Source organism: Apteryx mantelli, chromosome 3 (genome assembly GCF_036417845.1).
Source record: "Apteryx mantelli isolate bAptMan1 chromosome 3, bAptMan1.hap1, whole genome shotgun sequence".
Lineage (NCBI taxonomy): Eukaryota > Metazoa > Chordata > Aves > Apterygiformes > Apterygidae > Apteryx > Apteryx mantelli.
In genome coordinates, this window is record NC_089980.1 from 66368895 (window position 1) to 66388883 (window position 19989).

The 19989-nt window shown below is 41.9% G+C and overlaps 1 protein-coding gene across 1 annotated transcript in view; it reads left to right on the forward strand.

Moving 5' to 3' along the window:
• PPP1R14C (protein phosphatase 1 regulatory inhibitor subunit 14C) overlaps nt 1-19989 on the forward strand; it is a 96719-nt gene that overhangs the window by 55707 nt on the left and 21023 nt on the right. The gene's annotated exons all lie outside the window — the stretch shown is intronic.

Here is a 19989-nt window from a genome sequence, read left to right on the forward strand (position 1 = left end):
TCATAGAGAGGCCTGTGTGGTGGTAAGTACCCGGGAACCCAGCAAGATAGGCCCTAGTTGGCTTTTAACGTGCAATGAAAGCTATCACCCAGTATCACTCAGCAGAATTGCTGTAACCTGGTGCATGGCCTCACTTTTGAAAGTCGTATGCAGATGAGGCCTTCCTTCCCTGTGCTTTAAGGGTTAAAAAAAGGCAAGGAACTTCTTTCAGATAAATACTCTGCTTCTTTTTTCCCTTCCCCCAGAATTAAGAGTAGGGTGCCCTTACAATTGAGCGACTCTCAGTTCTCTACTGAAGGGCTGCAGCAGGGATCTTTCATAAAGTGCTCCTCTCCATTTCCTCCCTTCTCCGCCTCTCTTAATTCCCCTCAAGAAAATTGCAGCAGTGCTGAGGAAAGGCTGTTGGTTGTTTTGTCTTGCAACATCTTAAGTTTAAATCTTGTACCTTAATGAAGTCGCAATTCAGCTCTGGCTATCTATGGAGTCTTACAGCAATTTTTTTTTTCTTTTTTTTTAATTAGCACTTCAGGTGAAACCTGTGCTCCAGGGAAATCAGTGGGAACTTTGTGCTGCTGTCTGCCACTATTGTCAGCATTATCAGTGGGATGTCTTCAGTGCTAAAAGAGGCCTGTGTGAATAACTTCTCTCTTACCACAAGGAGAAGGAGACTGTCTCTCCTTGGTCTGTGCTCCTTGTAGAGGATCTGCTGTAGCTAGGTCTAAATGATCAAGCTTGGACCAACCTTATCCTTTGAAGGAAAGGGCTTCTATGGAAATCTTCCATAAGTCCTGAGGTAAGAGGGCCTTTTGTTAGATTTTCACTGAAATCAAGATGTGTGGTAAAGGAGAGAATTCTTAGTCACTAGGGAACAGCTGACGTCTGACTAGGCAAGGACTTTAACAGGCCTTTCTCTAGAAAGTGTGTTGGCTTGTAAACCATTGAGAGTCTTTTTGCAAGAGGCAAATCTGTTATATCCAAAATGGGGAAAAAAAAGCCTTTTGATTTGAGACTTGTTAATAGTGTTTAAGGTATTGAGTTGGTGTCTGAAACACTGTCAGCTCATGAGTACTGTTCCCTGACAAACTTACTCGCATACATGTAGCATATGAGGTGAAACAGCTGATAGCATACAAGAACCCTTTCAACTTCTGAGGTGGTTATAGGTGTTGACATTTTGCAGGTGGTATTTAGAAACAACCCCAAGTCTGAACATACTGTTTCCAATACTGTCCACATCCACAGATGTACTTTATGACATTAAAAACCCAAACTCACAAATTCTAAGTATAACAGATTTTCTCTTCCTTTATAATAATGATGTGCAAAATCAGAAATACAATGGAAACTGCACTGGTTATTTCTTTCCTCATACAGCAAAATGCTACTCTACAAATATTTTTCCCTCCTGTTACTTGGCTAAAAAAAGCCTTACTGTGCATTTCACCTATTTGCATCTTCTGTTCTCTTCCTCTGGCACTGAAGTGGTTGTGGAAAATAGCACTCTACTACTTCTGGAACCAATTGGAAGACATCAGTAATACACTTAAAAACAGTGAAGGTTGGGGCAGCCCTTACTGTTTTTTACTTTGTCTGGTGTGTGAATGGAGTAGTCAGTACTGTGAAGGGCTTCCTCTCTGCCTGCCCTAAATGTTTTGCTATCTTAAAAGTGTTGGTAAGCAAAAATGAATTCTAAATAGCTCTTGTCTGCAGCTGGCATAAATTTCCTGGAGACTCATGTGGTCTGATTCTCACTTCTTTTTACTTAATGGAGATATTCTTGGCCTCAGTGTAAGTGAGGAGAGAATCAACTCATTCACTTAAGATTTCATTTTGCTTTACCTCTTTATACTGCGTGGGTGTTCTTGGCTCTGGGCAATATTCAAGGGACATATCAATAGCACACTGTTACTGAAACAACTTGAAATTAAATCTTACAGCCCAGGCTCTTCACTGCCCTGGTTGGACCGCTTTCGTTAGAAAGGCCACATTTGGCTGCAATGAAAGCTTCCTTTTGGCTTTTAAAAATGGTTAATGAAAGGAACTGAAGTGCCCTGTGACAAATATGTAGTGAAGCTGATTTTTTTGTTTTGGTATTGAAGTGCCTCTGCTGTATACAAAGCTAGGCTGCAAGAGTGTGTGTTTCTGGGGTCTGCTTCATGACATAATTAGCCTTTGCTTGTTTTACAGCAGGAGCTGACAGCGTGGTGTCTTCTGTGGTTGCTCTTCCAGTTGGCTTAGAAAGGGGAGGAAGGCACTTGTAATCATATCATACAATGTGCCTCATGAGGCTACAATGGCAGGATAGCATATTCTTGTGGCATAGAAGGAAGCAGATGAGCCATTCTTTCCCCAACCTTGTTCTTGCCCCCTTTGCCAGTTATTCTATGGTGGGTTTTACTCCTAAAGTTGCCATTCATGCAGGGAGCACCTGAGGAAAATGTGGGAGGAAGAGAGTCTCACCTTTCCCCATTCTTAAAGCTGGTGACCAGAAAGAGCAGGAGTGAAGTGTCTGCTCCTCTTGCACACTTTGAACTCTTTGACATTGTGAACCCTCAGTAGGAGTCCTTGGTGCTTTACCCTGGTAGGCAATAGTGTGTGTGAATTTTGAATTGCTCAGCAATCTATTTCTAATGTGTTAAGAAAGCCATATGTAAACATGCAGCTTTAGGAAAAAATTGGGTGGACCATATCTACAGAGTGGGAAAGTGTTGCTTGAATACTGAAAGATGATATAGGTGCTTTCTCTGAACAAACAGTTGAACTATTGGTGAGGTGCTGTAGCAAAAGGAATAATTAATTCTTGGCTACTTAAGCCAAAGTGAGGTTTGCCATTGCCAGCATCATGTACAGATGTTAAGCAGGTGCTGAACAACCTCATGCAGTATTTTACTGCAAAGCTTTTTAAAGGTTGTTGAAATGTCGGGAGGCATTCAGAAAAGAGATCAGGTACTTGAAGTCTAGAAAAAAAGCATCACTGAAAAAATTACAGTTACATGTTTAGCTATTAAGACAACCAAGAAGGGTCTTGCTTTACTGCATATATTTCTGCATGGGGAGAAAATGAGAGATTTATGGGTTTTGCTGGAGAAACGCATAAAAAGGAGGAATACCTACCTGGAAGATAAGGGTAGGGAAGGTGGAATATGGAAGAAGGTAGAGCACTTTATGTTAAAGGTAAGGAGTCCTCTGAGGGAATAAATGGGATCACAGTCTCTCAATATCCTCAAATTGAAACTGCTTGTTTTTCTAGATAAGTTCTCATTACATAAGTTTATTCAGTTCAGTCAAGAGGATCAAATGCCTTAAAATTCTAGGTGTCAACTTTAAAATTTCTTTATTATTTTGTAAAGCAGAGGAAACAAGTAAAACAAACTGATTTGTATCTTTATCATACTTACTTAGTGATCAAATCAAATTACCAGCACCAGTAACACATATTCATCTGTACTAGTTTTTATTTGACTGTCATGCTGCTTCACTTTCCTTTTTTCCTGGCAGTAAGCAAATGGTAAGTGTGAATGTAATTAATGCTGCTATTGAAAGCTAGAGAGAAATTGAAGTGAAGAAGAGAAAATATGCTCACTAAGCAACTGGTGCTGCAAAATCTGTTCTTAACAGTAGGACGCTGCCAACAGTGTATATTCAGAGTGTTTCTGAAGTTTTGAAACTGCCATTTGAAGTAATGTTATCTAGTGCTGGTAGGCTTTTCTCTGTTCTTTTTATTTTATTTTTTCAGTAGAAGTAGTGACCAAATTTTCTGAACTATTGGCTTACACTATTTGTAGACTTTCCTGTTGTCCAGCAAAAACTGAGATTAACTATTTAGAATTAAGGAAACTGAGCTATTTGAAAACTTATTTTTTAAAATGTATCTAAGACTCAAAGCTCTTTTGGATGGAAGAATTTAACAGATTTTGTTTGGTAGTAAATTAAATATCTTCTATTGCTGCACTGGTATTTATTTATTTATTTGAACTTTTTTTGCCAAGTTCAAAATCAAAAATATAGTGGCGTAGTCCTTGGCAGAAATTTCAGTCTGACTATCAGTATAGTGTTGGGCTGGAGTTGGAGCAAATAGCTAAAAAACAAAAAATACAGGAGCAGAACCGCTTCAAGGCCACAGACTTCTCTGACCACCCTGTTTGTGGCAGAGGGAGATAGGAACACCAGAAGTGTTCCTACCTCCTACATGAAGACCCTACATTATTGACAGCTAGGCTTTGACTCTTGCTCTGGCTTTGTGGACAGGTTTGTGCCCCCTCATATAGCCAGTATTCAGATGGGGCCTCTGGGACCTGTTGCGGTGAGTATCCCCATAGGGATAATATGTCAAAGCTTCACCAGCAGCTGCTGTCTCCCAGAAAGAGAAACTAATCTGTGATGGTGGTGGCTGAAAGAGACACAGACTGGGAGACCACAGGCAGGTCTCCCTTCAACTGTGGCTGGATTAGGCTTTGGTTCAGCACCTGCCTTCCACATCTGGCTGTGCAGACTCTGCTACCGCAATAAGTAGCGGGGTAGCCCCATAAAGCAAATAAAGGGGAAGAGCGGTGCCCTTCTGAGACCTAGGTGGGTGCCTCAGGCTTGCCTGGTAACCAGTATGGAGTCTGAGCCATGTCAGACTATAGACAAATGCACTGTGATGGTGCTTGAGATGAAGGATGCTAAAACTGATTTAGTGAACTATTGCTTTGGTAGGTTAAAAATTTTCCTCAGGTGTTTCCTAAGAGCTGCCACAACAAACAGCATTTCTGGATGCTGCTCATGGCTTGCCTGCAGTTTGTTTGGACAACACTGGGCGGAGTGTGCCGGTGTGCTGCCTCACAACTTTAGAAATGCAAAGGATTACACCTTGTCTGACTGTAACAGCCACACCAGAGATGGTGTTGGACTCAGCTTGTACTGAGGTGGGCCCTCAGGCAGTTTCACACCTTGTTCTTGCAGCTGATGACCTTCAGTGAGCTGCATTTTTCCTCTCGTGTCTCTCCAGTCTTAATTTCTAGCCTACCAAAGCAGTAGTTACTAAGTCAGTTTTAGCATCCATTGCCTCAAGCACTGTCATGGTGCATTTGTCTATAGTCTGCATTAATTTTCCCCCTTCCCTTAGGTTTAACAGCCTGATTATTTCTTTTAAGGACCTTTTACTATTGCATGGAATTGGGAAATGTGTCTTCTAATGCTATTTCTGCCACAGAAGCTCTGCTGCTAATCCCAAATCATTCTGAAAGACTAGAAAGGATGCTGTAAATGCAAGTGTCTTCTGAATTACAGTCTAGTACTGTTGAAGCTTACTCACTTTTCCTTATTTCTTTGACTTCACTTTCCAAAGTATGTCTTCCATCAGTGTGTGAATGCAACTCAGTCACGTACAATAAGGAGAGAACAAAGCTCCTGAAGTTAATCAAGCTTTCTTTTACATTCTGAGAGAAAAAAGGAAAAATGTGGCCTTTATTTATTTCTTCCCCAAACGTATGGAAGTTGCTCAAGTAGCATTTGCACAGGGCCACAGAATATGTTCTTGTCTGGAAACCTGAAGGTGTAACACAGCTAACAAAACAAAAAATAACTGGTGGCTGCCATATAAACTTACCAAGTGCAGAACTTCTCTGTGTCCTTTAGAAAAAAAAAAAGAAATCTGTGTCTCCTGAACCCAGCACTTGTCAATGAGATTAACCTCCTTTCCTCAAGCTCCACTGAGCTCTGCGCTGGGTCCAAGCAGTGGCCCTGTGGAGAGGTGAGTACCAGTTCTTGAAGAGTAATGCAGATATAAGCACATTTGTGTAGTCATGTACCTGCTAATTTGCTCAACCCTGAATCCAATGCACGGGCTACTAATAAGCCAGTATGTCAGGCAGAGCATCGGCAGGCTGTATTGCCCTTTTCCATTCTGCAGTGGTTGTGATGCATGTAGTTTCTGCTGTTACTGCCAGTAAGGAATATTGCAGCTTTTCATCCTTGAAATTAGAAAAAAGTATGCTATTATTTTTGGAGGGATGGGAGTTTGTTGCCAACCCAAACATAAAAATAAATACCTCTGTCACTTCTATGTATGTACTTTAAAAAAGCCTCTTGAATAGTTATAGCTGCATATATGCTAAGACAAAATGACAACTTTTTCTGATAGAAAATGAAATTATTTAATGTTCTTTCATCCGAATCTGTTTAATTCATGCCTCCTAAACCTCAGCTGTCCTATTAAGGCATTTCTGACAACTGGGAAAGCCAGATTAACAGACCCCTTTGGGGAATTACTCTGGTGCTGGTTTAGACTTAAACAAGTACAAAATGATTCTAAACTGGAAAAAAGCTGTGCAAGGTGTAACTTGTTTGTAATATTTGCCTCTTTATACTTGTCAAAGGTATTTCTGTTTCCATATCAACAATTTACTACAGTGGTGCATGTTATTTAATGATAAATCCTTGAAATTTTAATAGTCTACCTCATGCGTCTGCTCTTTCTTTTGTCCTCCAATGTGCCTTGGTCAAGAGCTGCCACTTAGCATATTATATTGATTGTTTCTTTGTCTATGAAGTTGTGCATTGAGCTCAGCACTTAATCACGGTAAGACTGGATTTTCTGTCCTTGACGCAAGGACAAAGTGTTTAAAAATATATATAGACTCTTCAAAAATAAGCAAGAAGTTTTAATGCCAGGGTTGTGAGAAATGTATGAAAGATAATTGTTTAACATTTCCCTTCTACTTACCTCTCAAATCTGAAATTCTGTAAGTGCTTTCTGAAATTAGCATGACTTTTTCAATCTGATAGTTAGCTGCTTCCCTGTTCTCTTAGTACTTATATTTGCTACAGCTTTTATTTATGGTTGTGGTTGGTATCTGATCTAACTCTAACAAATGTTTCCCCTCCCTCAGAATTCCTCTCTGTTGCTCTCATCCCTTTTGCAGCAGGAATTAAATGTGTCAAAATTACACCACCTCTGCAGCACCAGCAAAGTTAACCAGGGAGGGGTTCAAGAGCTTAAATAAACTAGAATAACCCATAATATTTTCTTGTTTTGTTTGTTACACAAAGCTAGGCTGTCATGCCCAGCCCCAGTCCTGAGTTTCACATCTTTTCTTTTTCCTAAAAGCAGAATCTTCATAAGAGAGAAGGTGTATTTTTCTAGGCAGGAAGCACCTGAAAAAAAGCACTTAAAACTCTGGGAGTTGGTTCAAAAATCTAAGATCAGCCAGATGAGGCTGACTTTTTTATTATTACTATTATTACTACTATTATAAGAGTAGGATCATTCAGATCTGATGTACCCAACCACTGACTCGTTAACTAGAAACAGAGCAGCAGCTGTCAGAAATATGCATCAGGGCTAGCAGGCCAGGTCAAATAGCAGGGACAGGAATATCCTGAGCTTACACTTCTTTCAAAGTTCCCTCCAGGTCTGAATCTTGCTAATCCCAAATCCTCAAAAATCATGAGGCAAGTAATGCAGACACTCTGAGGCTGAGTCCTAAATTTTATAATGTTTGTTGGTGTTAATTAAATAAAATTGAATTCTCTTTACTTAATCTGTTGTTCTGTTGCACACTCGTCTCCGTCTCTGAGGTTTCTTTCCCGTCCATCCTGTTCCAACCTAAATATATCTTATTGTCTGCAGTTTTGTTATCTCACTGTTCTCTCCTGCTTTGCAGATCATGGAAAAATGTTTTTCACAACACAGGGTATAAGACTGCTTTGTATTAACCAAATGCCATGACAGAAACCGGCTGTTTAATCCTGTTTCTCGCACTATCTCCTATTTGGATCATGACAATATATTTTGCCTTTTATCCATCTCTGCTTAGAGACAGAGCCTTAAAAGGACTCCAGTGAGCACATCCTGCCTACTTGTTCCCCTTGGGACTCAGGTAGAAAATACAGATTCTCCCACTCTCGCACAGATGCTGCCTAAAGTGGCGTCGGCAAACCCCAGAGCCGAAAACCAGGAAATGGGTAGTACTTCCTTCCTGTACACCTCTCAGACTGGCATACAGCTGATGTTTAGTGTCAAAAACCATGGACCATCCCTTCCGCTCTTATTTATGGAGCTTTAACAGTCAATGTACTGAAAACTTTGTGTACTATATATGCTTTTACCCATAGGAAAACAAACATACAGCTCTCCTGCATCTAATATTAGATTGCATTGTCAAAACAGATTGTGGTGATTCTCTCTGGAGAAAGGAAGGGAAAAATCTTCATCTCAAATCCCAGTGCGCTTCACGGCTTTGACAACAGAGCTTGTCAGGACAGCAGCTTCCTAAACACGATGCTGCTACTATCTAATGGTGTATCAGTATTTCTTCTCCCTCGTTCTCTCATTTCTAGTTTCCTGAAGGAGCAGAGTCAGTCCTTTTAGCAGCTGACATGTCAAAAGCATCCAGGAGGAGACTACAGGAAGCTGGCAGTGACTTGGAAAAATGCAGCAAAACGGCAGGGAGTATCTTGCCTGATTAGTGGCTTTCTAACATCTTTCCCCACAGAGCTGCTGGCTACCACCAAACTAGACCTGCCTCCTGGCTGCAGAGACCCTGCCCAAGGTGACTGCATCAGAGGCAGGAGCAGCAGCCTGACCTCTTCAAATTCTGAAAATTAATGTTTTTTTACTGCTTAAGGCGTACTCCTAAATAAATGCTGAGGAACAGACAGCTAGTGTCTCTCTGTCTGTCTCTCTTGCCCATCACCCTTCAGTTGCTCACTGACAGAAGTCATAAATAATGAAGTATTTTTAATATGACTTTGAAAAGATTTATTTTTGCCAAAGCAACTGATGCGAACTGTGTGGAGTCACCTGTAAGGAGCAGCTATGCCAGATGAAACAAATGGGAATCCTGCTGAGGGACGATTGATGTTGTGTGGGTGTATTTCAAAAGTTTAAATAGGATTAAAGTATTTATGATTAATAATGATGAAATAATCTCTATCCCTCCAGAACATCAGAGATGAGCCATTCTTTACGTCATGGAGGAATATTCTGTGGGCAAATATAGAGTTTCTATAGCCTAAATAGTCTAGCTGAAGTTCACCCAGCCTGAGGATTTTCTTTTACTGGCAATGCACACTGCCTATTCTGCTGCAAGCTTGTTAAGTCCGATGGCTTAGACATTCACAATTAACTGCTAATTTGAATGTTCTTGATTTCTCAGCATCCGACATGGGACATTTTAGAAGAACCTTTATTAAAAAAATAGTAACATAATTCTCTCTTCACAATGTTTCTCGTCTGGAGCACTATGAAAGCAAGGCTCCTGAACTCACTGGTCATTCTTGAAAAACTTCTGAATGCTGATAACAAAAACGAACATTGTCCATCTACTAGGCAGCATCTGTGACTGCTTAGTGCTACAGTAGTAAATTAAAAAAAAAAAAGATAAGCTATACGGTTACACAAACTGCCATTTTCTGAAGGGACAATGTTAATGTTTTCTGACTTGTATAGCAGGCAGTGGAAATAACAGATCAAATAAAAAGAAGTGTCCAAAAAGCCACCTTCTCTTGCCCCAACAAGTCTTTTTAAAATGCAGTAGATAATAATGTAATGTAGAATGTGTATTTAAACCTGACTGTGGCTTCCTTCTTTGTCCATAATTTGGAAGGGGCACATTCTGTTATTTTAACGGGGCAGAGGCATTTCAGTGGGTTATCCCTCAATGCAGGGCGTATGTCATTCTTTGCTACAGAGCATGGCCTTCCTTGTGTGTGGAACAGAGCAAGGTCACACACAGCAGGCTGAGGAAGGGAATAAATCAATGAACCAAGCACAGGCAGTCACTGGTAACTAACTAAGAATAAAGAGAAGGCCTTGGGTAGGCAATGTGCTCCGTCAGCAAGCGAAGCTTGAAATCCTGAAACCAAATGGTGCATTTCTGAATGGGCGATGAGATTCGGAGAAAGGCTGTGTTATCAGATCTCGGGATGCTGCAGCCGTGGAGAAGGTCAGCTTCAAACAGTGTCGCTGACAAAGGCAATAGCTGAGTTACTGTGTGAGCTGGCTTTAATGGACTCGAATGAAATTAGAAACTTTGGACCCTAAGTATTTTTAAAGGATTGCCTGTATTAAGCCAGTAACTTTTGGTTTTGTACCTGTGCTGGTTCTGGCCCAGCTGGGAGATGGCTGAACACCACGGGGGACTCTTTCTACCCAGCCAGGAAGAAGGGAAGAAACCTTCTGAGGGCCAAGATTTCCAGCTCAGTGGGCAGCCTGGAAAGACCTAGATGATTCAAATACAGTATTACCACACTGCAGCTGCTCTAGGATAGGAAATAGCATGTGTGGGGTTTCTTGGGTGCTTGATCTGTTTTTAGTTTCAGGTATTGCTCTTTTTTTTTAAACTTGCTGTGCTGGCTATGTAACACTACTCTGCAACAGCTACTTCCAGATGTTGCCAGCCTATGCTGGACCCGTGCTTTACAGCGGGAGGCTTGATCCAGCTCAGTAAAAAAGCCAGATAAAGTATTCCTGACCTGGTCTCCCTGCTACCCCCAGGCTCTGGCTGGCTGTGCCCAACCTGGCATGCTCACTCACCACTCCTGCTTCCGCAGCCCTTCTCTGCACTGGCACGCAATGCAGTGAGCTTGACCTGGCTCCTGTCTGCAAAGCTGGGCCTTCCTGGGTCTCCATTCAGTCCTGGCATCCCGGAGCTGTTTGCCAGCAGGAGCAAAGCGCACCGGTCCCACGGCGAGCAGAGAGCTCACCTTCCTGCACGCTGTGCAGTGCTACTGCGCTAAAAATTGTAGTGACTGTAGTGAAGCGTCACTTCTGTTTTATTCTGAGATTTTCACCTGTTTGGAAGTAATTGTCATGATATAAATGAGCTTGATTGACAGAGTGGAGAAAAAATATAGGGGATCATCTCAGCTCTGAAAATTTGGACTTACTGTTTTGATATCAGCTTTCTAAGTGACCTTGGAAAAGTAACTTCTGTGCATCAGGCCCTCTTTCAGTGATAATCCAGGGCTAATTTTGTCACAGGGGTACTGTGAGGATAAAAGCAGCTGAAACATGAAGATACTGTGGTGACGAGAGCCTTTTGACTCTTAAATAGAATGGAATAAACAGGATACATAATTCTTCCATGTAGTTTCACCCAGGTGGAGTAAACTTTTCAGATTGCCTCAAAACTGTACTGATGTTTTAAAGTGCAAAACAAAAACAACCCAGAAATCCAGCGCATAGAGACAAGAAAGGTTATTTTTAACAGTGTGGGAAGTGCTGTACTTGCAAGGCTAATGCTACCTACAGTACATGCTTTACATTTTGCTCAACAGAAGCAGAGTCCTCTCAGGTTACAGAGCTGAAGGGAATAACAAGCTGATGTGCCAGTAACTCCCATGTTACTATTTTTAAGGTTCTGCCTGTATTGTTTGTACTTTTGTTACCCAGCAGTGCCTCCCAGTGCCAGGTTACTTGAGGCAAAGTTGGGGTTTACACTCAAAAGTCAATTATTTTTCTGGTTTCTTCTTTCCTTTCCTTTTCTTTCTTTTTTTTTTTTTTACTTACATCATAGTCTCTTGTGCTCTGTGCTAAAAAAATTAATCTTGTAGACAGAAAACTGAATTTGATAAAGCTTTTGCTGTCTGGCTCAAATATTCAGAGCTGTACTTTCAAAGGCCCAGCGCCTTTGCGGCTCTAGTTGTGGGTACTCGGCATGGCTTCTGTGAGTTTCAGCCTGATGGCTTGATACCTTCATAGTCAACTTGGCCATGCAAGTGCCACTCAACATGTACAGGCAAGTTGCTAGATCAATTAATTACAGACACAACGTTCCTTTTTGCAAGCCTGCCTCTAATCACCTGCAGAAGCTTGCACTGAGAGCGTGCTCTGTTACTGTTTGGGACACGTAAAGCCTCTGCACTGCTGATGGAGCTGTTTGGGAAATCTGTCTCCCTTGGAAGGGTTCCTGTGATACATATCAACAAATGTGCAAATGCCTTTGGAAGGAGAGCTGCTGAATAAACAAACCAAAGAAATATTTGCAATAAAGGCTGAAACGCTCATAAAAAATTTCCTTAATGAATAGGAATTTTCTGCAGGAGTGGGGAAGGTCAGTCTAAAGCTTGTGCTCAATGGTAAGTGTGTTTCTTACCCCTTCAATATACAGGGGGACCCCAGCACGCTGATGCCAGTCAGCCTGTGGCACTGTGATAAAGCACCATTTATCCTGGGGCAAGAAGACTGCCTGTTTGCTGCGGCATTACCAGAGTGACAAGCAGGCTTCCAAGGTGCGTGGAGCAAATAAGGGGAAGAGCTGAAGAGGAAAGGAGGGCCATCCATTTTCTGAGTCACACGCGCACATCTGCCTGGCCTCCACGGAGGCAGGATGTGTGCGAGAAGGAGAGAGGCAGCAGCGGATGGAGGTGTCACCAGGGAGGCCCTTATGTTCAGAGCTGTCTTACTGCAATCTCAGAAGTGCCTTGCTATAGTCGTCTGTGTGCCTTTGTACAGAGATGTAATACAAAGGTTATAGCAATACGCTATTCCAGGCTTCCTTTTTATTCCAGGGGTTTTTAAATTATTAATGTGCAGCACAGCAACAACTGAACCTACTGTTAAACACTACCTAGTAAGACCATTTTAAATATTAAGTACTTACGAACACAATGAAGCAAACAAACAAGAGTAACTAAAGGGTTGAGGCTTCACTTAATTTTTAAACAGTTAAAAACAAATTAGGCAACACCTCAAAAGACAAGAATACAAAGGCCATTTGCCTTGTACTGAGCGATATGCACAGTAATAGGAGACCATCTGGTTGATCTGGATTTCAGTGTGGGGTTGACTAATCAGTTTAATGAACAATGCTATTAGAATGACTATTCTGTAGATTCAGCTGTTCTATAGCTATTGAATGTATCGTTTTAGTTAACCACCATGGGAATTACGTGCTTTTTCTCCCCCCTCTTCTTTCTAGATACGCATCTGCTGTCAGCAAATTTCACTGTGGTATGTCCTCATAGACCTGAACTGGGGCTTCCTCTTTGCCAGCTTCCCTCCATCTTCCCTTCTGCATGGGTGGATGTTGCCAAAATGAATGGAGAGCAATCACTTCTCGCAAGGCAAAGAAAATATAAAACACCCTCCCAGCAGCTTTTCTGATTCCTGACTCCAAAATCATGCCTAACTTATCAATATTCATGGTGCTTTGTATATTTTCAGGATATCTCATAGGCTGGTGGGAGACTAAGTAGGTTCAGGACAGCATGTTACCCTCATTAGGGACTGTGAGGCCTGAAGCAACTAAATGACTTGTTCAAGATCACACAGAAAATACATTGTGGGGAATTTCCCTCTGAGTTCGCTAGATCTACTGTTCTCTAAAAAAGACCGTTGTTTTGGCTTCCATTGCGGGAGCTCAGCAAGGTGTCCCTCCTGCTATTGCCAGTGGCATCCAGAAATCGTGAGGGGCAGATGTCCGCTTCGCTTTACAGCACCTGGGAGGGAGGAGTGGGTATGACTTACTGACCTCAATTCTCCAGGAAAGGCTGGTGACTTTTGCAGCAGATAAAACACTAATCTTGCGTCCCTAGAAAGAGGTGAAAAAGGAAGGGGGGGGGGAATCCCAGCCTGCTTTCAGGTTTGAATGCAGGAGCAGCTCTTTTTAGCATGTCTCCTGTCTGTCAGCTGAAGCCAAGGAACAGCATTAGCTCTCTCAGAGGACCCCAAAGGCTGGTGGCTCTGTGGGTGAGCTGAGGACAAGTCTGCATGCGAGGCCGGACTGCCAAGTGCTGGGCTGCTGAGGACAGCAGACGGCTGTGGGGCCGGGGGTGAGGTTTGCATAAGAGAGTGAGGGAATGAATGTGCCAGAGAGAAACGCTGCACTTGAGTCTGTGCTTTTCCAGCGGCAGAAAGGAAGGTAATGCGTGACACTGAATTGTGCTGGAATAAAATGGCTATCATTGAGAGCTGTGTCAAGCTGGAGAGCTGTCTCTGAGAAGAAAGATGAAGATAGGAACTGACTGCGTGTAAGAGAGAGATGCAGGGGAGCAGCATGTCTGTGAGGTACAGGAGGGGGAAAGTAAAGGGAGAGGGAGCTTAAGAGACAGAGAACAGCTTGAGGTCAAAAGAGAAAATGTGGAACAGAATACAGGCAAGTGATATTAGATATAATTAAAAAAACGAATAGAAAACTCAGCAAGAGCTAGAGAGCATAAGGTGAGGTATGGCTGGGGGAAAAGAAGATTGAAAGCATGGAAATAAAGTAGAAATGATAGGACCTGCAGAAATGGTGGAAGGTAATATAATAATATTAAGCGGAGCAAGTGCACACTCATTTATGGGGCTACATTAACATTATATTTATTTAGGTAACACAAATATATTTCAGGGCTGCTCAAAAGGATTATGTGGCTCTGGCCAGACCATAGTGAGTGATGGCTGTAATATGTGACAATAAATATTTATAGATGTGAAGACTATAGTTGCCAATTATTAGAGTTTTCTGAAACTGCTCATTATTAGATCCTGTTTTCAGTTACTTATAACTCTGAGAAACTATGACTGGGCTGAAATTTTCCATACCACCTGTCTGCCTTATGCTGAATGTCTTTGAAAAAACGTGTTTCAAGAAGACTGGGACAAGACTGGAAACATGCGGGAGATGAAAGCAAGGACAGACAACAGAAGAAGAGTATAAAAACATCACCTGTATGACTAACAACAAAATCAAGACAAAAGCCCAGCTGGCATGAAGACTTGAGACAGACTGTAAGGGTAAAAAGAAGGAAACTAGTTACCAAAAGAAACGCAGTGAAAATATGGATCTGTTCACAGATGTAGGAGACAACCTCGTGAGGGATGACATGGAAAAGGCTGAGGTACTCAAATACTCAAAATGTAGTCACAAAGATGATGGAGCCAAATGCCAGGCAGAATATCAAAAGACAATGTCCACAATCTGCACCATGGGATGTTCAGGCTGGACATGAGGAGCAAAGAGGGTGGTGCAGCACAGGAACAGGTACCCAGAGGGGTTTTGGAGGTTTTGGGACTGAGCTAGATAAAGCCATGACTGACCTGGTGTGGCTTTGATAGTAGCCCTGCTTTGAGTGGTGGGATAGACTGGCTCCCAACCAACATCCCTTTGGTTCTGTGATGCTGTGATGAAAGACATTGTTGTGACTGTGCTGGAAAAAAAAATCTGGTGACTTTTTATTTGAGAAGTTTTAGTGTCTCTGTATTTTAGGTTTGAGAGGCAAAAGAGGTCAAGCTTTAGGTCATGGGCAGAGGACCCAAAACGTTGTCCATTACAAGCATTCTTTACTCCTAAGCCCAAGGTTTCCTCTCTTGCTGTTCCTCTGCTGTCAGCAGGTGAGTGCAGAAGCCTCAGGCAAAATGTCCTATCTTCCCTGGTGCTGCAGATGATAAAAGAAGCAAACCAAGCTGGGCTCCCAACTGTGTTTCTTTTCTGAGTGGCAGCAGTCAGCTGCATATCTAAACTCAGGCAGGGCTTGGGCATATTTTTCCCCATTTGACATCTGAATGTTTCTGACATGCACAGAGATCTGATAGGGATGGTAGCCTTGAAAAACACTGTAGGAAATGACTAATTCTTTCTTCAGACCAAGGATTAAATTGTGCTACATGCAGAAAAATAAAGGGAAAAACAAAATATTAAATAGCTGCTAAGTGAAAATCAACTATTCTGTATACTAAATAAGGCAAGAGTGAAAAAAATAATGTGGGCACATTATAAAGACTGTAGAGTAAATGAAAGCAATCGATAGAAGTGATGTCTTTTTTTTTTTTTTCTGAGGTTGCAGTCACCCAGGTAGTGCTTAGTGTCAGGCAGACAGGTTTAAGCAGGAAGGATCTCTGCAGCAGTCTTTCAGACCAGACTCTAGTTTGCCCATGACACTAGAGTAGCATCTTGCTAAAATTGTATAGGTGTATTCCTAGGTCCTCTTTCAATTTAGCAGGAGGTTGGTATGTGAGGAATGGGTATAGGCAAACAGAGTGCACTGTATCTGTATATCTTGTATCTTATATCTCCAGGGTGGAAATATTACTAATGTAGTTTTGAGGATTCAGAGATGTAATTTTGAATGTAATGTGTGAGAGGCACAGAGAGTCCAGCAGAACAAACTCAAGACCTGAGATTTAGCACAGAGTGGGGAATATTTACTTGCAGCTTCCTAGAATATCAGTCTTGTCCATCATATGCGAGGGAAGATCCTTATACTGGTTTAAAATTTGGAACCAGGGCAGGAGTAAATGTCCAGTTCTTGCAATGGAGAGAAATCAGCAGAGGAGTTCTTGGAGATTTGTGCTAGGATCTGTGCAGTTCAGCAGATTTATAAATGACCTCGAAAAGGGGGTCAGCTGTGAGGTGCCAAAATTTGCTGACAATGTTAAGTGTTCAAGTTAGTAAGGAGAAGGGCCAGCTGCGAAGACTTGTAGAAGAATCTTATAAGACTGGGCAGCAGAGCAAAAAATGGCAAATAGCCTCTGAGCTGAACAATATAATTCAGGAGCTTGATCTGGGGTTATCACAAATACCTGAAAACATTGATAGTGGTCAGTGCTCAATAGTGATCAAAAAACCAAATCAAATGTTAGGAATTATTAGGAAAGTGATGGATAACAAAACAGATTATGCCAATCTATAACTTTTTTTTACCCTCTCCTTGAATTCTGTGTGCAGTTCTGGACATCTCTTCTCAAACAGGTTATGGTAGACCTGGACAAGGTTCAAGAAAGGGTGACCACAGGTGCGGAAAGCCTTTTGTATAGGAAGAAAGATGCTAGACTGGAAAAGAGATGCCTAAGGGTGGATTGGATGGAAGATTACAAAATCATGAGGGGGGCAGATAGGATCTGACGAAGAGGCAACAAATGAAGATAATCAATCCAGATTCAGAACAAATAAAAACATGGGATTCTTTACACAACTGCTCAGCTGACCTGAGGAACTAAGTTGGTGCCACAGGACGCTGTGAGTGCCAAAAGTTCAAGGGAGCTGGAACAAATAGTAGGGAGAGTCATTGGCTCCCAAATACAGAGAAACGTTCATGCGTATCTGATTCAGGACAAGCTCGAGCTGGAAGTAGTAAAAGGGTGGGACAGTATTGGGGGAAGAATCATGCAAGCATGTCTTATGCCTGTTCTTCCCTAGACATTTGCTTATGGCGACTACTGGAGAGAGGTTCCTGGGCCAGGTGGGCTGTTGGTCTGATCCAGATGAGCTGATCTTATTTCCTGGAGAGAGCAGTTCCAGGAGCAGGACGCTGGGTTTGTCACTACTTGCTCTCTCAGTAGAATGTAGGAATTTCTCATGCAAACCAAAGAATGGGCCAAAAAAGTATACTAAACATTTTTATAATGAAGTTTTGAATTGCTGTTTTGAAATGTCTTAACTAGCTCTGAGTATTCCTGATTCTCTTAAAAGCACATCTGCATCCAACACTCATTTCATGACAAATCAAACTGTATGGCCCTCATTCCAGCATTATGTAGGCAGCAAGTATGGTTCTTTTACAGAAAATATTACTTTTGGTAGAGCAGCAGTTTTTGCTCTGCCCTTCCTTTGACTGTGGTTTTCTTGGGGGCTGGATGATGAGAGTGCACAGAGCTTTTGTTATTTCCTAGTGTGAGAAAGAAAATGGAGACGGCTAATAAAGGAGCAGTTGCAGGCCTTGTCTCTTCCCCCCATGCCTTTGGTATGGAGAAGAACTTATACCTCTATCAAAAAAGGCCAGTTTTTGCACTGGGCAAAGGGCCAACATATGAGTCCTCCAATAACCTCTGTGGCAGGGAATTCAATAGCCCCTCCTCTAGTTTGTTTCACCCTGAAGACGGTTAAGATTCCTGTTAATTTTGTTAAGGTCAACACAGGGTTAGAACTGACCTTGAAGTGAGGTTATAGTTCAGAATGAGCTTAGAAGAGAGTGAGAATCTTGAATAAGTTTTTGTCATGGACATACAACTGATACATGAAAGCTACAAGTGGCCAGATATAATAAGGAGTTATTAGAAGAATAGAGTGGAATAACTGGATTGGAAGGTATCTCTGGAGTTTATCTAATCCAACCACTTGCCTACAGCAGAGCTAAATTCAAAGTTAAATCAGGTTGTTATGGGTCTATCTGTGACTCAATGGCTACTTTTTTGTGCAGTTTCTCTTTCCAGGCCCATGCTCAGTCATAGGCTAATCACAGCAGGACAGACTGTGGATCGCTATGTCTTGGTCTTGTTTGTGAAGAAGTCATGAATTTTGCAAGTCTTTTCCCATATTCACTCACATTGCCTGCTTTTTGCAGGGGGTGTGATGTGGCCAATTCATGCAAGACATTGGCATAAAAGGATAATTACGCTGCCTGCCTGAGTTGGGAAGTCAACAGCAGATATATGCTATGAACAGAATCTTTCTGACACTTGGACCTGTCCAGTCTGAGAAGTGATTGGATAAGACTGACCCCCAATGCACTCTACAAGGACAGGGAAAATTAGGTGCCTTTTGTGTTTGTGAGAGCTTGTCCTTGCCCAGCTGTTGAGTGGAACAAGGCCTCTGGCTGGAGTCAGACTGATTGCCTTGAGCATATTGTCCTTAACAGAAACAACCTCTGGGCCTTCCAGTCTCCAGAATAAACTGGTCAGTACATGGGTGGCAGATGAGACTTTTTATTTGGTTGGAAATGCCAGTTTTTCCCTCCCATTGGTCATTTATTACCAACCTCCATTGCTATAGTGGTGACCACTGCTTCCAAGGGTAGATTTGTCTTGTGGAGTGAGAGATAGTGTGTGTGTGCATGTGTGGATCGAATAGGTATTCAGTCAAAGACAGTAGACACTTGATTGTGTCTTGAATCCTTCTTTTGGCTGCTTTTTGCACCATTTGTTGAACAGTATGAAGAAATACAAATGAAGTCTGCACACCCTGTTTGTGGTGTTTCCCTCCCTAGGCTCACAACTCAGCCTCCCAGCTGTGTGCCTATAGCCTCCGGTAGTGAGAGTTGCCTTGCTGTGAACCAGGCTTCATGTTGAATTTACTCTCTGGTTCTTTTTCTGTGCATCTGGAGAAGAGCTTGAAAGTTACAGGTCAGGCTCCTTAACATTATGGGAGCATTAAAAATACAAGGTTTGACCTTCTCTTCCTCCTAGTGTCAGAAGTTTAGGGACTGCAATTTTTCCAGCACCTGGAAACCTCCTTTTCTGGGATGAACCTGAGCCAGCTCCAAAAGTTGGGGGGCTCTTGTGAGCTTGTGTGGCAGGATCGCTGCTGTGGGACAAGTGTCACTTCAGGCTGCAGAGGGAGGGCAACCCACAGAGCCACGCAGGGGACAGCCCACAGCTTGCTGCTTCCCAGCTTTGCTCGCTGCTATGAGTCAAACAAGAATTCACTGGCTGTCATTAATATCTGCAAGCTTTCTGCCACCTGCTCTCAGAATGAAAAATTAATATGCTTATGTTCTGACTAAATTATGCTGTAATCTAATTCCTGAAGAAAATGTTGATAAGAGCACTTTTGAGAAAGGCTTTTTAATATCCTTTCCAAATGACTAAAGGAATTCCAATTAGACCTTACATGTCATTTTCATTTCCCTTGTCATTGCTGTCTAATTCTGAAAAATGCTTCCATCACTACTGCTTTCATGTATCATCTGCTCTTCTTATTCGTCCACCCAGCCATAATCCTGGTGGGTGACAGGACAGCTATTTCTATGGCAAGAGCATTGCAAATTCTAATAATATCTTTCACTGAAGTGGCACTTTATCTCTGGTAGAGCTGTGCAAAATTCTGTTTTACATACAAATTTTCACCACTTTGTGTGTTTTTTTAATCTCTCATCTTGCAGCTTCCAGTTACCACATTTCACACAACTTGGAGGAAATAAAACAACCCTATTCTTTCCTTTATACTTCTGGAAAAAAAAAAAAAAACTTTTTGGCTTGAAAACAGGATTTAGTTTTTGGATTGGAAACAAGGCTATTCAGCATTTAAAAATAAAAAAAAGTGTTCCTATGTGCTAAAACAGGCTTATTTGGGGATGTTTAACAAA